This window comes from Stegostoma tigrinum, chromosome 21 (assembly GCF_030684315.1).
Source record: "Stegostoma tigrinum isolate sSteTig4 chromosome 21, sSteTig4.hap1, whole genome shotgun sequence".
NCBI classification, from domain to species: Eukaryota; Metazoa; Chordata; class Chondrichthyes; order Orectolobiformes; family Stegostomatidae; genus Stegostoma; species Stegostoma tigrinum.
In genome coordinates, this window is record NC_081374.1 from 37891791 (window position 1) to 37906314 (window position 14524).

A 14524-nucleotide genomic window follows, 5' to 3' on the forward strand; every position below is an offset into this window, starting at 1 on the left:
TCATAGAAGGTCACCTTCAACAAACCAGTAATAAAGTTAACAATCCTAGGCAGGTCAAATTCTCAGCTTCTCTTGTACTGGATCACAACATGCATACAAATGAATAATAAATTATAAACTCACATTAGACATGTCATTGGCACAGCAAACTGCTGGTTGAGGACTGAACCCATGTATGCCATGGGTTATGTAATTGAATTAAACAAAGAATGGAAAAGTGGAACACAATAGATTTGTTTATAAGATTTCAGAATTAACCTGTATACTTGATCGCGATACAGTTGCTGCTTTATAAGTCTATTTAAGAGCCTTACGTATACTCATGGTATGATGATGTTGCTTGTTAGGTCACTATTTATTGCTCATCTCCAAAAGCCCTTGAAGTGGTGGTGAGCAGCCTTCTTGAATCTCTACAGTCCTTCACATTTAAGGACTCCAACAGTGCTATTCAGAGCAGAAATGCCATATTTTTACCAAGCAACAGCAAAGACGAAGATATTAGGTTCAGATGGTCTGATGTGGTGTTTGTTGGCGAGCTTGCAGATGGTGGCTTTTCCACGTATATGCTGCCTTTACCATTCTATGTAATTAGAGTCATGCATTTGGAAGGTGCTATCACTGAAGCCTTGGTAGGTGATTGCAGTTCATCTTGTAGATTGTACACACTGATACAATCAATAGCAAAGGGACTGAACGTTGAAGAGGATGGATGAGGTGCCAATAAGCAGCCTGCTTTGTCTTGATTGCATTAAGCTTCCCAAGTGTTCTTGGAGGTGAATCCATTCAGGCCAATGGAGGGAATTACATCATACGCCTGACTTAACCCTTTAGATGGTGGACAGGCATTAAGAATCAGGAGATGAGTTATTTGCTCTACATTTCCTAATTTCTCATCTGTCCTTGTATCTGCAATATTTATAAGGTTGGTCCAGTACAACTGCAAAAGCAGAAATTGCTGCAGAAGCTCAGCTGATGTGGAAGCATCAGTGAAGACTATCAGTTAACGTTTTAGGTCTGGTGATATTTCCTCAGAACTAATGGAAGCTAGAAAAATATCAATTTTGAGGCAGAAGATAGGATGGGAGGGAGTCAAGCTAAGTGATAGGTGATTAGGGATAGATTCTAAAAGAGAGAGAAGAACAGTTGGACAAAGGAGCAGATAACAATCTGGCTAGAAGGGTGAATAGCTGTTAGTGTAGATGTTAGCAGTCATAATAGCAGACTGTGATCACAGGGCCTGGCTTGTGGGGGTGGGGGCTAAAACATGGAGCTTAGTAGCTTTAGGGCTTGTACTCAGTTTTCTTGAGTCCAAGAGACTGTTGGGTCCCCAAGCAGAAAATGAGGTGTTCTTCTTCCAGCTTACGCGGAGTTTCGCTGAAGCACTGCAGCGGACCTGAGGCAGATGTTGGCCAGGGAACCTGCTGGTGTGTAGAAGTGGCTGGCAACTGGAAGCTCAGGATCTTCCCGTTTTCAGAATGTAGGTGTTCTGCAAAGCAGTCGCCCAATCTATGCTTCATTTCCCCAATGTGGAGGAAATCATATTGTACTGCATTCACTGCTCACACTGAATTGAGGGAAATGCAGGTAATACACTTTCACCTGGAAGACAAGCAACAATGGAGGTGGTAAATAGGTAGGTGTTACACCTTCGGCAATTGCAAGGAAAGGGATGGGAAGGGGGGGATTGTTCTAAGTGAAGGAAGAGTGGGCCAGGGTGTCCAGGTGGTACAAGTCCCTGCAGAAGGCTGACAAGGGAGGGGGAAGGAAAAAGCTAAGGCTGGTGGCAGCATCTTGCTGGAGATGGTGAAATGCTGATGATTTTCTGGATGTGGATGCTAGTGGGATGGTAGATAAGGACAGGGGAACCATATCACTGTTGCAGGAACTAAGACAGAGGGTGAGGGCCAAAGTGCAAGAATTCGGTTGGACCTGAAAAGCCTGTAAACAACAGTGCTGGGGAGTCCTTGGTTGAGGAAGGAGGTAGGCATTTTGGAGGTTGCCTTGACAAAGTTGGCATCATCAGAACCTATGCACTGGAGATGGGAATGGAACGAAATCTTGAGAGGAAGCAGGGTGTGAGGATTTATAGTCCAGGTAACTATGGGAGTTGGTAGGTTTGTAGTGGACAGTAGTGGTCAGTCCATCCCCAGAAATAGAAACAATGCCAAGGGAAGGGAGGAGTCCCAGATGGACCACATGAAAGTGAGGGCGAAGTGGAAAACGAAAGCAAAATTGAATGCTGTTGGAGTTCATACTTGGTCAGTGTGTGTGGCTTCCCTGTGTACCTTTGTTAGGAATTCCCCATTTGTCCGGTGATCTACCATGACGTCCAGGAATGGGAGCTGTTTGTTCGCTGCCTCCTCTCTGGTGGATGTGATTCCGGTAAGGGTGCTGTTTATCATATTGTTTGGCGTTACTGCCCTATTCACATCGATAAACATGCCACTAGCAAGTCAAACAATGGCAGCACTACTAGAACAAGAACAAGACCCCAGTGAAAGCATCTCCACAGACAACATGCTGAAGCTACTGGACCTATGACTCATCACCCGCTTCACTTTTAACAGACAAATATATGAACAGATCAATGGGACACCCATAGGATCACCTATCTCCAGACTAACAGCCAAAGCGGTGATGCAGGGACTTGAAAGTACGGCCCTTCCGCTAATCCAACCAGGACTGTGGATACGCTACATGGATGACACCTTTGTCATCATTAAGTGGACCAAACTGGAAGAGACACACAAACTGATAGCTCGTCCAGGTATTCAAGGGCAATGGATACCTGAAAAACTGGGTCCTAACAAATGACGCCGGCAAGATACTACACGCCCTGACACACTCATCATGCTATTTACATTAGGAACACATTGAAGCTAACCACAAAACTCCTACGACCACTGGGCATTACAACTGCAAACACTTCTGGCTATGCTGATATTCTTCTGGGGCTCTCAGGCTGTGTATAAACTCAACAAAGAACACAGGCTTCATTTTGTTATATGTTTAATAATGCAACATTCCCTCAAACAAACAGATTTCATTTGGGTTCAACATGCATAAATATTTAAATGCCAAGTTGCTCAATTCAAGCTCCAGGTATTTAGAAGTTACCCTCACGTTCCATATCTACTTCTAAATCAAGGCTCTCTGGACTCCATCTTAGATGTTTAGTCACGGGTGCCCACAAAATCAGTGGTTTTCCTTCATTATCGTGACTTGAAACATGTATCCTAATTGCATTATTTTCAGTTACGCCATTTATTTGCAAAAATGCAATTGAAGACAAAGAAATGTAACATTATCTTGCCTGCTACCAATGCATTCGAAAGACCTTATGACTGCTGGCATACAAAACATCAAGGATGGATTGCAAGTAACAAGGAATAAAATTTACGATGCAATGGATAAATCAAAGTACCAAATATCATCTTATACTAATCTGAGATCTTTAATACAATCAATCCTCCATTCCACATGTATATTGTTTCTATTGTGTTTGATCTTAGTGTGGACATGTCAGATCCCAGAATAAAACTTGATTTTAATCTTGGTTTTGATGTCTTCTGTACCGAAAACAAAACAAAAATTTGCTCATCCTATATTGTTCTGAACTAAGAACAAAATTAATCATCTTATATGTTTGCCCTCCCTTTTGTTTCGTTAACATGGGTGGTTAGTAACAAATGTATTCACACAAGACTATAGATGTTCTTCAACTAAACAATTTTAATGCATAAACAAGTTTCTAAGAGCAATTTAAAATACAATGATCTTAAAACACATAGTAAAATAAATTCTCAACCTGTTTCACAACACTGTATTACCAAATCCTGAGAAAGTAACCTCATTAGGGATGCCCATGACTGAGCAGCACAAAATAGCCAACAGCTGCCCATGGATAATCTAGCTGAACGTGGCTGACAGTAGTTACAGCACTGTGACATGTCCCCCGGAATATCTGTCAGGAAGAGATGAGGGACAAAGTAAATTTGCTCCTATACTCATCCCTGGTGTCTTCTAAGCAGAAATAAAAACTTGCTCATCTTTCACTTTGAAAAGACAGCTGATGATTTTTATTTAAAATGCTCTTATATGTATTACTTCCCTGTCAAATTTTCAACAGTATAGGTTATACAACAGTATATCTAGTTTCCACTAACACCACAAGACTGTAAGAATTCAGAACAGGATGATATTCAGACTCTCAAATCTGCTTCACCATTTAGTAGGATCATGGCTAATCCAACATTCCTCATATCCACTTCCCTGCCTTTTCCCTATAACACTCAATTCCCCTCTTGATTTTTTTATATCAGGCTTAAACATACGCAATGATTGTGCCCCACAGCTCTCTGAATCAAGGAATTCCAAAGACACAACGCTCAAAAGAAAAAATTACTCATCTCTTGAGAATATGCCCTCTGTTGCAGGTCTCTCTGATGAATGGAAACATCCTCCCAGCATTTATCCTGTGAAGCAGCCTGTATGTTTCAAAGAAATAACTTGTTGTTTTCCGAAAGTCCAGTGAGAAGAGTCCCAACTTCTTTGTTCATAAGACAATCCCTCCATACTGCAAATCATCCTAGGGAATCTCCTTTGATCTGCTTTCAATTAAATGGTATCCTTCCTTAACTAAGGTCAACACTGCTCACAGTACTCCAGATGTGGTTGTACCAGCACGTGGTACAACTGCAGTAAGGCTTCCCTACTCTGACACTCCAGACCCTTTGAAATAAGGGCCAACATTCAATTTACCTTCCTGATTACTTGCTGCATGTGTGTTCTAACTTTGTTTCATGCACAGGCACCCCCAATTCCCTTTGTGCCATTACTTTCTGCGGTTTACCTCCATTTGAAAAAGAACTGTTATTTCATTCAAACCTTCCCATCCAAAATAAATAGCTTCATATTTTCCCACATTATACTGCATCCGCTAACTTTTCTGCCCACGTGCTTAACCCATCTCCCTGCAGAATGTTTTGCAACCGACTTTTCCACTTATACGTGTATCATCTGTGGATTTGCTACGGTACATTCGCTTCCTTCCTCCATGTCATTCATGTATGTTCTAAACAGTTGTATTTCCAGCACTGAGCCCGCAGAATCCCACTGGTCATCGGGTGCCAACCTGAAAAAGAACACCCTATCTCCACTTGCTGCTTCCCGCTCACGAACCAATTCCATATCCATGCCAACGTACTAGCTCCACACCATAGACTCCCATCTTATGAGATTATATTTTGAGAGATAGCTTTTTGAACACCTTCTCAAAGTCTAAATACAACAGGCATACTGGTTCCCCTCTATACAATCTGGTTAAAATTTACTCAAAAAGGTCTAATAAATTAGTCCTGCTTTATGACAAACGGTAGATTCAGTCACACTTCCATGAGGACCCTGGCCCTCTTTTTAAATAAAGAAACCCTTCACATAACTAACTAGAGTCCATTTTGAAATCCACATTCCACTTTGTAGAGTATAAATTTTACACTTTTCAATCACCAAATTGTAATAATGCAGTTCAATAACAGAAACCAATAATCAAGACGACTTTTTTTGAGAATGGCTGTGTTAACTTTTAAGAATTCTTTGAATTTACACAAATGACAAAACTAAAATAAATGTTCACTTGATGGAAAATGAGTAACGGTACTTGGGCAACACCACTTCCTTTGTACTGCACATTCTTCTGGTCGGTTAAGCATGGGCTAAATGTTAGCGTAGCACTTGACATGAACAAATACAAAAATGACTCCCAAAGAGAATGTTGCATTAACACTTCCAAGTACTTATGGACAGCTGGCACCAAGTTTACATTCACAAGTAACCAATATATCTTCTTAGTAACCTCTGCAAAGGGTGCTAAGAATTCAGAATTTTACTTTACCATAAAAATTCAAGTGATGAATTTAGCTACAGAACCCTCAGGTACAGGTAGTTCTCCTATAATGCAATAACTGCGTTCTTGTGACGTCATGCTACAGAAAAATTGTGCTTATAGGAAATCACCATACAAAAATCACAATGGGAAAACCCACTATAAAAAAAACCACGACACACGTACAGCACGAAGTTAGTGTTACCCAGTGTCTACTATTCAAGTGCATTACAGCCAATTCATGTTAATGAAACACGTTATAGCAGAACTACCTGTATCACCTTCAGACATGGCTTTATATTTCCACTTGTCCCTACCCCTCATTTCTTACAGACTACAGCAACTCAAGAACACAGCTCACCACCACCTTCTCGACAGCAGTTAGGGAACAGCAAGAAATGATGGGCAAGCAGTGACACGTTCCCGTAATTCAACTATCTAAAATTCAAGTAGAAGTCTAACAGTTGTCACCCAGATCATTCAAAACCAATCTCTCTCTCTCCCTCTCTCTCTCTCTATTGGATTGCCTGTGTCTAAATTTTATTCAAGGTTACTGCACCCTCTGCTGGACCTTCAGGTCTACTATTTTATGTCAGGCAAGTGAAGAGACTTGCATGCAGAGTAAATAAAGTAATATAAACTACTGATGCTGAAAGGAGGAATGGGAGGACATGGCAGATGAATGCGCAGCTGAGGGGCTGGTACAGGGGGCATGGATTCATATTTTTGGATCATTGGGACCTCTTCGGGGGTAGAAGTGGACTCAAGAAGAATGACAGGTTGCACCTGAATTAGAAGGGGACCAATATCCTTGCAGGGTGATTAGTACTACTCAGAAGGCTTTAAACTAGTGGTGATGGTGGTTGGGTGTGGGGAGACCAAAAGAGGCGAGTGAGTAAAGAGACATCTCTGAGGCTGGTACAACAGAGATGAGCATGTCAAATAGTCATGGCAGTCAAGAGCAAGGCAGAGACAAGCTAAGACTCAAAGCAAGAGGCCTGACCGGTAAGCTAGATCATCTCAGGGCACGGTTGTGAACATGGGGTTGGGATGTCATCGCTTTTACAGAAACATGGCTCAGGGAGGGCAGGACTGGCAGCTTAGTGTTATGCAAAGGACGCAAGAGAGATGGGTGAGTGACCTTTTGGTTAAGGAGAACATTACGGCTGTACGAAGAAAGGATATTCTTGGGAGAATGTCCAGCGGTGAGTGCGGAACTCAGAAATAAGGAAGAGATGATTATCTACTTGAGATTGTTCTATAGATCTCCAGGAAAATGGTCAGCAGGAAATGGAGACAAGTACTTAAGGTGATCCCACATCTCTAAGAATAACTGGGTTGTAATGGTCAGGGGTTTTAACTTTACAAACACAGGCTAGGACTGTCATAATTTTAAGGGCTTACATAGAAAGGAATTTGTCAAGTGTGTACAAGAAAATTTTCTTATTCAATTTGTAAACGTACCTACCAGAAAAGGTGCAAACCCTGACCTTCTCATGGCAAGAAAGGCAGGGCAAGTGACTGAGGCATCAGTGGGGAGCACTTTGGCTGCCAGAGATACTAACTTAAAATAGTTATGTAAAAAAAAATAGGCCTGATCTAAGTTTAAAAAGTTCTAAATTGGAGTAAGACCAATCTCAAATGGTATTAGGCAGGAACATTCAAAAGTTGATTGGGAGAAGCTTTCACAGCTAGAGGGATGGTTAGAAAGTGAAAAGTCTTCAAAACTGAGCTAAGAGTTCAGAAACATTATGTTCCTGTTAGTGTGAAAGGAAAGGCTGGTAGGTGTAGGGAATGCCAGATTACGACAGAATTTGAAGCTCTCATCAAGAAAGAGGCGGCATTTGCAGGTACAGACTGGGATCAAGTGAATCCATAGAGGAGTATAAGGGCAGAGTACATTGTAGAGGGCAAAAAGGGGACACGCAATGGTTTTAGCAAATCGGTTTAAGGAGAATCTAAAGATAGCTAATGTATTAAGGGCAAAAGAGTAATGAGGTAGAGGAGAGGTCCCCTTAATGATCTACAAGGCCACCTATGTGTAGGACCACAGGAGATGGGTGAGATATAGATGAGTACTGCTTGTCACTGCTTACTGTGGGGAAGAATATCAAAGCTCAAGAACTTGGGGAAATAAATAGCATTATCTTTGAAAAGTGTCCATATTACAGACGAGATGGTGCGGGATAGCTTAAAATGCAAGAAGGTGGATAAATCCGTGGGACCTGATTAGGTATACCCTACAACTTTGTGGGAAAGTAGCAAAGAGATTGCTGCAGCCCTGGCTGAGATATTTGTCTTATCTATAGGCACAGTTGAAGTGCTGGAAGACTGGAATTTAACTAAAGTGGCGTCATATTTTAAAACAGATGGTAAATGAACAGAAAAAAAACAGAAAAGCATAGACCAGCAAATCTGATGTCAATGGTGGGTTAAGTTGTTGGAGGAGATTGAGGGACAGGACTTACATGCGTTGGTAAAGGCAAGGACTGATTAGGGATAGTGACCTTGGTTTTGTGCACAAGAAATCATGTCTCACTAACTTGATTGAGTTTTTTGAAGAATTAACAAAGATGACTGAAGAAGGAATATGTGACCGATATGAACTTCAGTCAGGCGTTGACAAGGTTCTGCAAGGTAGACTGGTTAGGAAGATTAGATCACGTGAAATACAGGGAGAACTAGCTATTTGATTACACAACTGGCTGGAAGATAGCAGACAGAGCAGGGTGGAGCAGAGTTGCTTTTCAGACTGGAGGCCTGTGACCAGCAGTGTGCCACAAGGATTAGTGGTGGGTCCACTGCTTTATGTTATTCATTTAAATGATTTGGATGCCAACATAGGTTGGTATGGTTAGTCAGTCTGCAGATGACACCAAAATTGGAGGTGTAGCAGTCAGCCAAGGTTACCTCAGAGTACAACAGGACCTTGATAACTGGGCCAATGGGCTGAGGAGTGGCAAAGAGAGTTTAATTTAGATAAATGTGAAAACCACATGTGAATTGCAAGGGCAAATCAAGACAGGATTTATACATTTAATGGTAAGGAGTGTTGCTGAACAAAGAGACCTTGGAGTGCAGGCTCACAGTTCCTTGAAAGTGGAGTCCCAGGTAGTGAGGAAAGCATTTGGTATAGTTGCCTTTATTGATCAATGCAATGCATTGAGTTTAAGAGTTGGGAGGTCATGCTGGTTAGACTAATTTTTAAATACTGCATTCAGTTCTGATCTCCCTGCTATTGGGAAGATGTTGTTAAACTTATCAGGGTTCAGAAAAGATTTACAAGGATGTAGCCAGGGTTGGAGGGTTTGAGCTACAGGGAAAGCCTGAACAGGCTGGGTCTATTTTCTCTGCAGCATTAGAGGCTGAGGGGTGACCTGGTAGACTTTTCTAATATCATGAGGGCATTGATAGGGTGGACAAGGTCTTCTCCCCAGGCTAGCGGGGTCCAAAACTAAAGGATGCAGGTTTAAGGTTAGGAAGGCAAGATTTAATAGGGACCTAAGGGGCAAATGTTTGAAGAGGGTGGTGCATGTATGGACTGAACTGCCGAGGAAGTAGACGAGGCAGGTACAGTTATGGAATTTAAAAGGCTGGGTGGATATATGAATATGAAGGATTTAGAGGGATAATGGGCCAAATGGTGACAAATGGGACTAAATCAGATTCTTATATGTGGTCGGCATGGACGAACTAGACCAAAAGGGCCTGCTTCTGTGCTGTGTAACTCTAGGGCTAATGCTGGCGATAAGTTGATGGAGTCTACTGAATCAACTGAAGCTGTGTGAGGTCCTCTTTCAACATAGATGCCAATGATGCAACATCACATGGTTCTACATCTCAACCTCGTTTGGATCTCACTCTTAAGTGCTCCAGTGAGACTTCGCTGAATTTTAGTCAACATGTCACTGAGAATCAGGATCCATATGTTGCCTTGGATTTGGGGAGTGGGCATGTGATCAGCCACAGTCCTATCCAGTCAGCAGCAGGTTCCCTCCCCTAGTCAGTTTTCCAGCTAGAGTTCATCAGTATTTGCATTACTTTTGTGATAATGGGGACTGCAGATGCTGGAGAATCCAAGATAACAAAATGTGAGGCTGGATGAACACAGCAGGCCAAGCAGCATCTCAGGAGCGCAAAAGCTGACGTTTCGGGCCTAGACCCTTCATCAGAGAGGGGGATGGGGTGTGGGTTCTGGAATAAATAGGGAGAGGGGGGAAGCGGACCGAAGATGGAGAGAAAAGAAGATAGGTGGAGAGGAGAATATAGGTGGGGAGGTAGGGAGGGGATCGGTCAGTCCAGGGAAGACGGACAGGTCAAGGAGGTGGGATGAGGTTATTAGGTAGGAGATGGAGGTGCGGCTGGGGGTGGGAGGAAGGGATGGGTGAGAGGAAGAACAGGTTAGGGAGGCAGAGACAGGCTGGACTGGTTTTGGGATGCAGTGGGTGGAGGGGAAGAGCTGGGCTGGTTGTGGGATCCGGTGACGGAAGGGGAGATGTTGAAGCTGGTGAAGTCCACGTTGATACCATTGGGCTGCAGGTTTCCCAAGCGGAATATGAGTTGCTGTTCCTGCAACCTTCGGGTGGCATCATTGTGGCATTGCAGGAGGCCCAGGATGGACATATCTAAAGAATGGGAGGGGGAGTGGAAATGGTTTGCGACTGAGAGGTGCAGTTGTTTATTGCGAACCAAACGGAGGTGTTCTGAAAAGCGGTTCCCAAGCCTCTGCTTGGTTTCCCCATTGTAGAGGCAGCCACACTGGGTACAATGGATACAGTATACCACATTGGCAGATGTGCAGGTGAACCTCTGCTTAATATGGAAAGTCATCTTGGGGCCTGGGACAGGGGTGAGGGAGGTGATGTGGGGGCAAGTTGAGCATTTCCTGCGGTTGCAGGGGAAGGTGCCGCGTGTGGTGGGGTTGGAGGGCAGTGTGGAGCAAACAAGGGAGTCACGGAGAGAGTGGTCTCTCCGGAAAGCAGACAAGGGTGGGGATGGAAAAATGTCTTGGGTGGTGGGGTCGGATTGTAGATGGCGGAAGTGTCGGAGGATGATGTGTTATATCCGGAGGTTGGTGGGATGGCGTGTGAGAACGAGGGGGATCCTCTTTGGGCGGTTGTGGTGGGGGCGGGATGTGAGGGATGTGTTGCGGGAAATGCGGGAGACGCAGTCAAGGGCGTTCTCGACCACTGTGGGGGGAAGTTGCGGTCCTTGAAGAACTTGGACATCTGGGACGTGCGGGAGTGGAATGACTCATCGTGGGAGCAGATGCGGCGGAGGCGGAGGAATTGGGAATGGGGATGGAATTTTTGCAGGAGGGTGGGTGGGAGGGAGGAGGTGTATTCTAGGTAGCTGTGGGAGTCGGTGGGCTTGAAATGGACATCAGTTACAAGCTGGTTGCCCGAGATGGAGACAGAGGTCCAGGAAGGTGAGGGATATGCTGGAGATGGCCCAGGTGAACTGAAGGTTGGGGTGGAAGGTGTTGAAGTGGATGAACTGTTTGAGCTCCTCTGGGGAGCAAGAGGCGGCGCCGACACAGTCATCAATGTAATGGAGGAAGAGGTGGGGTTTGGGTTCTGTGTAGGTGCGGAAGAGGGACTGTTCCACGTAACCGACAAAGAGGCAGGCATAGCTGGGGCCCATGGCCACCCCCTTTGTCTGTAGGAAGTGGGAGGAATCGAAAGAGAAGTCGTTGAGGGTAAGGGCGAGTTCGGCTAGGCGGATGAGGGTGTCGGTGGAGGGGGACTGGTTGGGCCTGCGGGACAGGAAGAAGCGGAGGGCCTTGAGGCCATCTGCATGCGGAATGCAGGTGTATAGGGACTGGATGTCCATGGTGAAAATGAGGTGTTGGGGGCCAGGGAATTGGAAGTCCTGGGAGGAGGCGGAGGGCGTGGGTGGTGTCACAGACGTAGGTGGGGAGTTCCTGGACCAAAGGGGAAAAAATGGAGTCCAGATAGGTGGAGATGAGTTCGGTGGGGCAGGAACAGGCTGAGACAATGGTCAACCGGGGCAGGCAGGTTTGTGGATTTTGGGAAGGAGATAGAAACGGGCCGTGTGGGGTTGGGGAACAATGAGGTTGGAGGCTGTGGGTGGGAGGTCCCCTGAGGTGATGAGGTCATGAATGGTGTTGGAGATGATGGTTTGGTGCTCGGGGGTGGGGTCATGATCAAAGGGGCGGTAGGAGGTGGTGTCAAAGAGTTGGCGTTTGGCCTCGGCCATGTAGAGGTCAGTGCGCCATACTACCACTGCACCACCCTTGTCTGCGGGTTTGATGGTGAGGTTGTGGTTGGAGCGGAGGGAGCGGAGGGCTAACCGTTCTGCAGGGGAGGTTGGAGTGGGTGAGAGGGGTGGAGAGGTTGAGGCGGTTAATGTCTCGACGGCAGTTGGAGATGAAGAGGTCGAGGGAAGGTCGGAGGCCTGGGGGCGGTGAGGGATGAAGAGGATGCCACCTGAAGGTTGCAGGAACAGCAACTCATATTCCGCTTGAGAACCCTGCAGCCCAATGGTATCAATGTGGACTTCACCAGCTTCAAAATCTCTCCTTCCCCCACCGCATCCCAAAACCAGCCCAGTTCATCCCCTCCCCCCACTGCACCACACAACCAGCCCAGCTCTTCCCCTCCACCCACTGCATCCCAAAACCAGTCCAGCCTGTCTCTGCCTCCCTAACCTGTTCTTCCTCTCACCCATCCCTTCCTCCCACCCCAAGCCGCACCTCCATCTCCTACCTAATAACCTCATCCCACCTCCTTGACCTGTCCGTCTTCCCTGGACTGACCTATCCCCTCCCTACCTCTCAACCTATACTCTCCTCTCCACCTATCTTCTTTTCTCTCCATCTTCGGTCCGCCTCCCCCCCTCTCCCTATTTATTCCAGAACCCTCACCCCATCCCCCTCTCTGATGAAGGGTCTAGGCCCGAAACGTCAGCTTTTGCGCTCCCGAGATGCTGCTGGGCCTGCTGTGTTCATCCAGCCTCACATTTTATTGTTTTGCATTACTTTTGCCTGTTTTGTCCAGACTTGGATTCAAAATAAGTAGCCAATTGCATCTCGACTTGAACAATTCTCTACATTACTTGCCTTCGGCATGAGACTCAACTAGCATAAATGATACCCACCTGCTTTCTGCTCGAGGCAGTGTTGGGGGTTGGGCCAAGGAAAGAAGCAACAGCTTCCAGTGTAGAAGGGTGCTTGAAATCTGGGCAGCCAAGGGCAGGTTGTTGATACAAACTCCTGCTCGCTGTTGCAGGAATCTTCAAAGGCTGGCATCCAAAGCTGTGATGTTCCGTAAGTATCATATCATATCTCATGCACCCTTTCGCTACCACTCCTACAGCATTCTCTGATTTTTGCAGCAAATCGTGGAGTGAGGCAGCTGTGCACAATCTTTCTGTGGCAATTAGCTAGACCAGAGAAATTATGTAGTTCCCTCTCCAGCTTAAGACAGGCCCACTCCTCTCTTGAACGTGATCATCCAGTGTAATGCCTTCCTTGGTAATATGCCACAGATACTATGTCTGGAAAGGTAGGCACTTATCCGGGTTTCCTCTCAAGCTTAACTACAACAAACAGGCTAGGACTAGATCTAGTCATGCGAAAGTCTCCTCTAAATGTCAAACCAAAAAGATGAGTATGTCGTCCATATACACCAGGAGGCACTGAAAATTAAGGTTGCCAGAAACTTGATCTATCACATGCATAAAGGTGGTAAGACGATTAAAGGTGGGCATGCTTGCGTACCTGCGCCTGCTTGACAAGTTGGCATTCCAATGTTTTGTTCAGCAATGATAGCTGGTTACATTACTGGCCAAATTGAGAGTGCAGGAATATTTTGATGCTTGAGCAGCAATGCTTTCTCAATCCTGGGTAGAAGTTAAACATCTTTTATGAGTCTGTGCATTGACTACCCTGCAACAGGCACACATCCTCAGTTTTCCATGTCTCCTCCTCATGACAACAATGGGGGTGACATACAAACTTGTTTTTCAGACGACTTGTACAGACGGTCCCAGACTTCATTCCAGTGAAGGATGGAATCTTGCAGCAAGGAATCTTTAGTTACTAATTCTCTGGCTTATTATTTCATCATATTCAATGACATCTTTACTAAAAATTGTTTAGTTACTGGTGAGAATAGAAACAAGCTCCCTCACCTGGGTCACCTCCAATCAAATGTTTATTTTGAAATGAGGCCTGAAAGGACTGTTTCTGTCACACCACCATCCACAACAGTAGCAGGTTTAAGGACACTTAATGTTCTGGACAGAGATGAACACCTCTAACAAATTCGCAAACTGCATGGGAACACTACCTTTTCTCCCACTGTGAAGATGGTAATTCCCAGAGTTACATGAAGTGGGAGCTCAGCTACACGTGCCACTTAATGAAACAAAATCCCTGCAAACTTTTATATAGGTAAAGCAAGAAAATAGAGGCCTTTTAAACATGGATGTTAAGACATGCTAAAACCTTGTGTATTATTCAGAAGACAAATGGAGATGTTTGAAATACAGCAAAAAGAACTAAAACATGACAGTGTGATGCAAAGTTTAGAATCAACACTACTTCTGGAATTTGCGTTTCAAAGTGAAAGCACTTGATTCTATTGCCTTTCTGGGAATGTTTGTTTTTAAAAACAC

At 44.8% G+C, this 14524-nt stretch overlaps 1 protein-coding gene across 4 annotated transcripts in view; it reads right to left on the reverse strand.

Moving 5' to 3' along the window:
* LOC125462739 (ankyrin repeat and SAM domain-containing protein 1A-like) overlaps positions 1-14524 on the reverse strand; it is a 334971-nt gene that overhangs the window by 202231 nt on the left and 118216 nt on the right. The window lies entirely within an intron of this gene.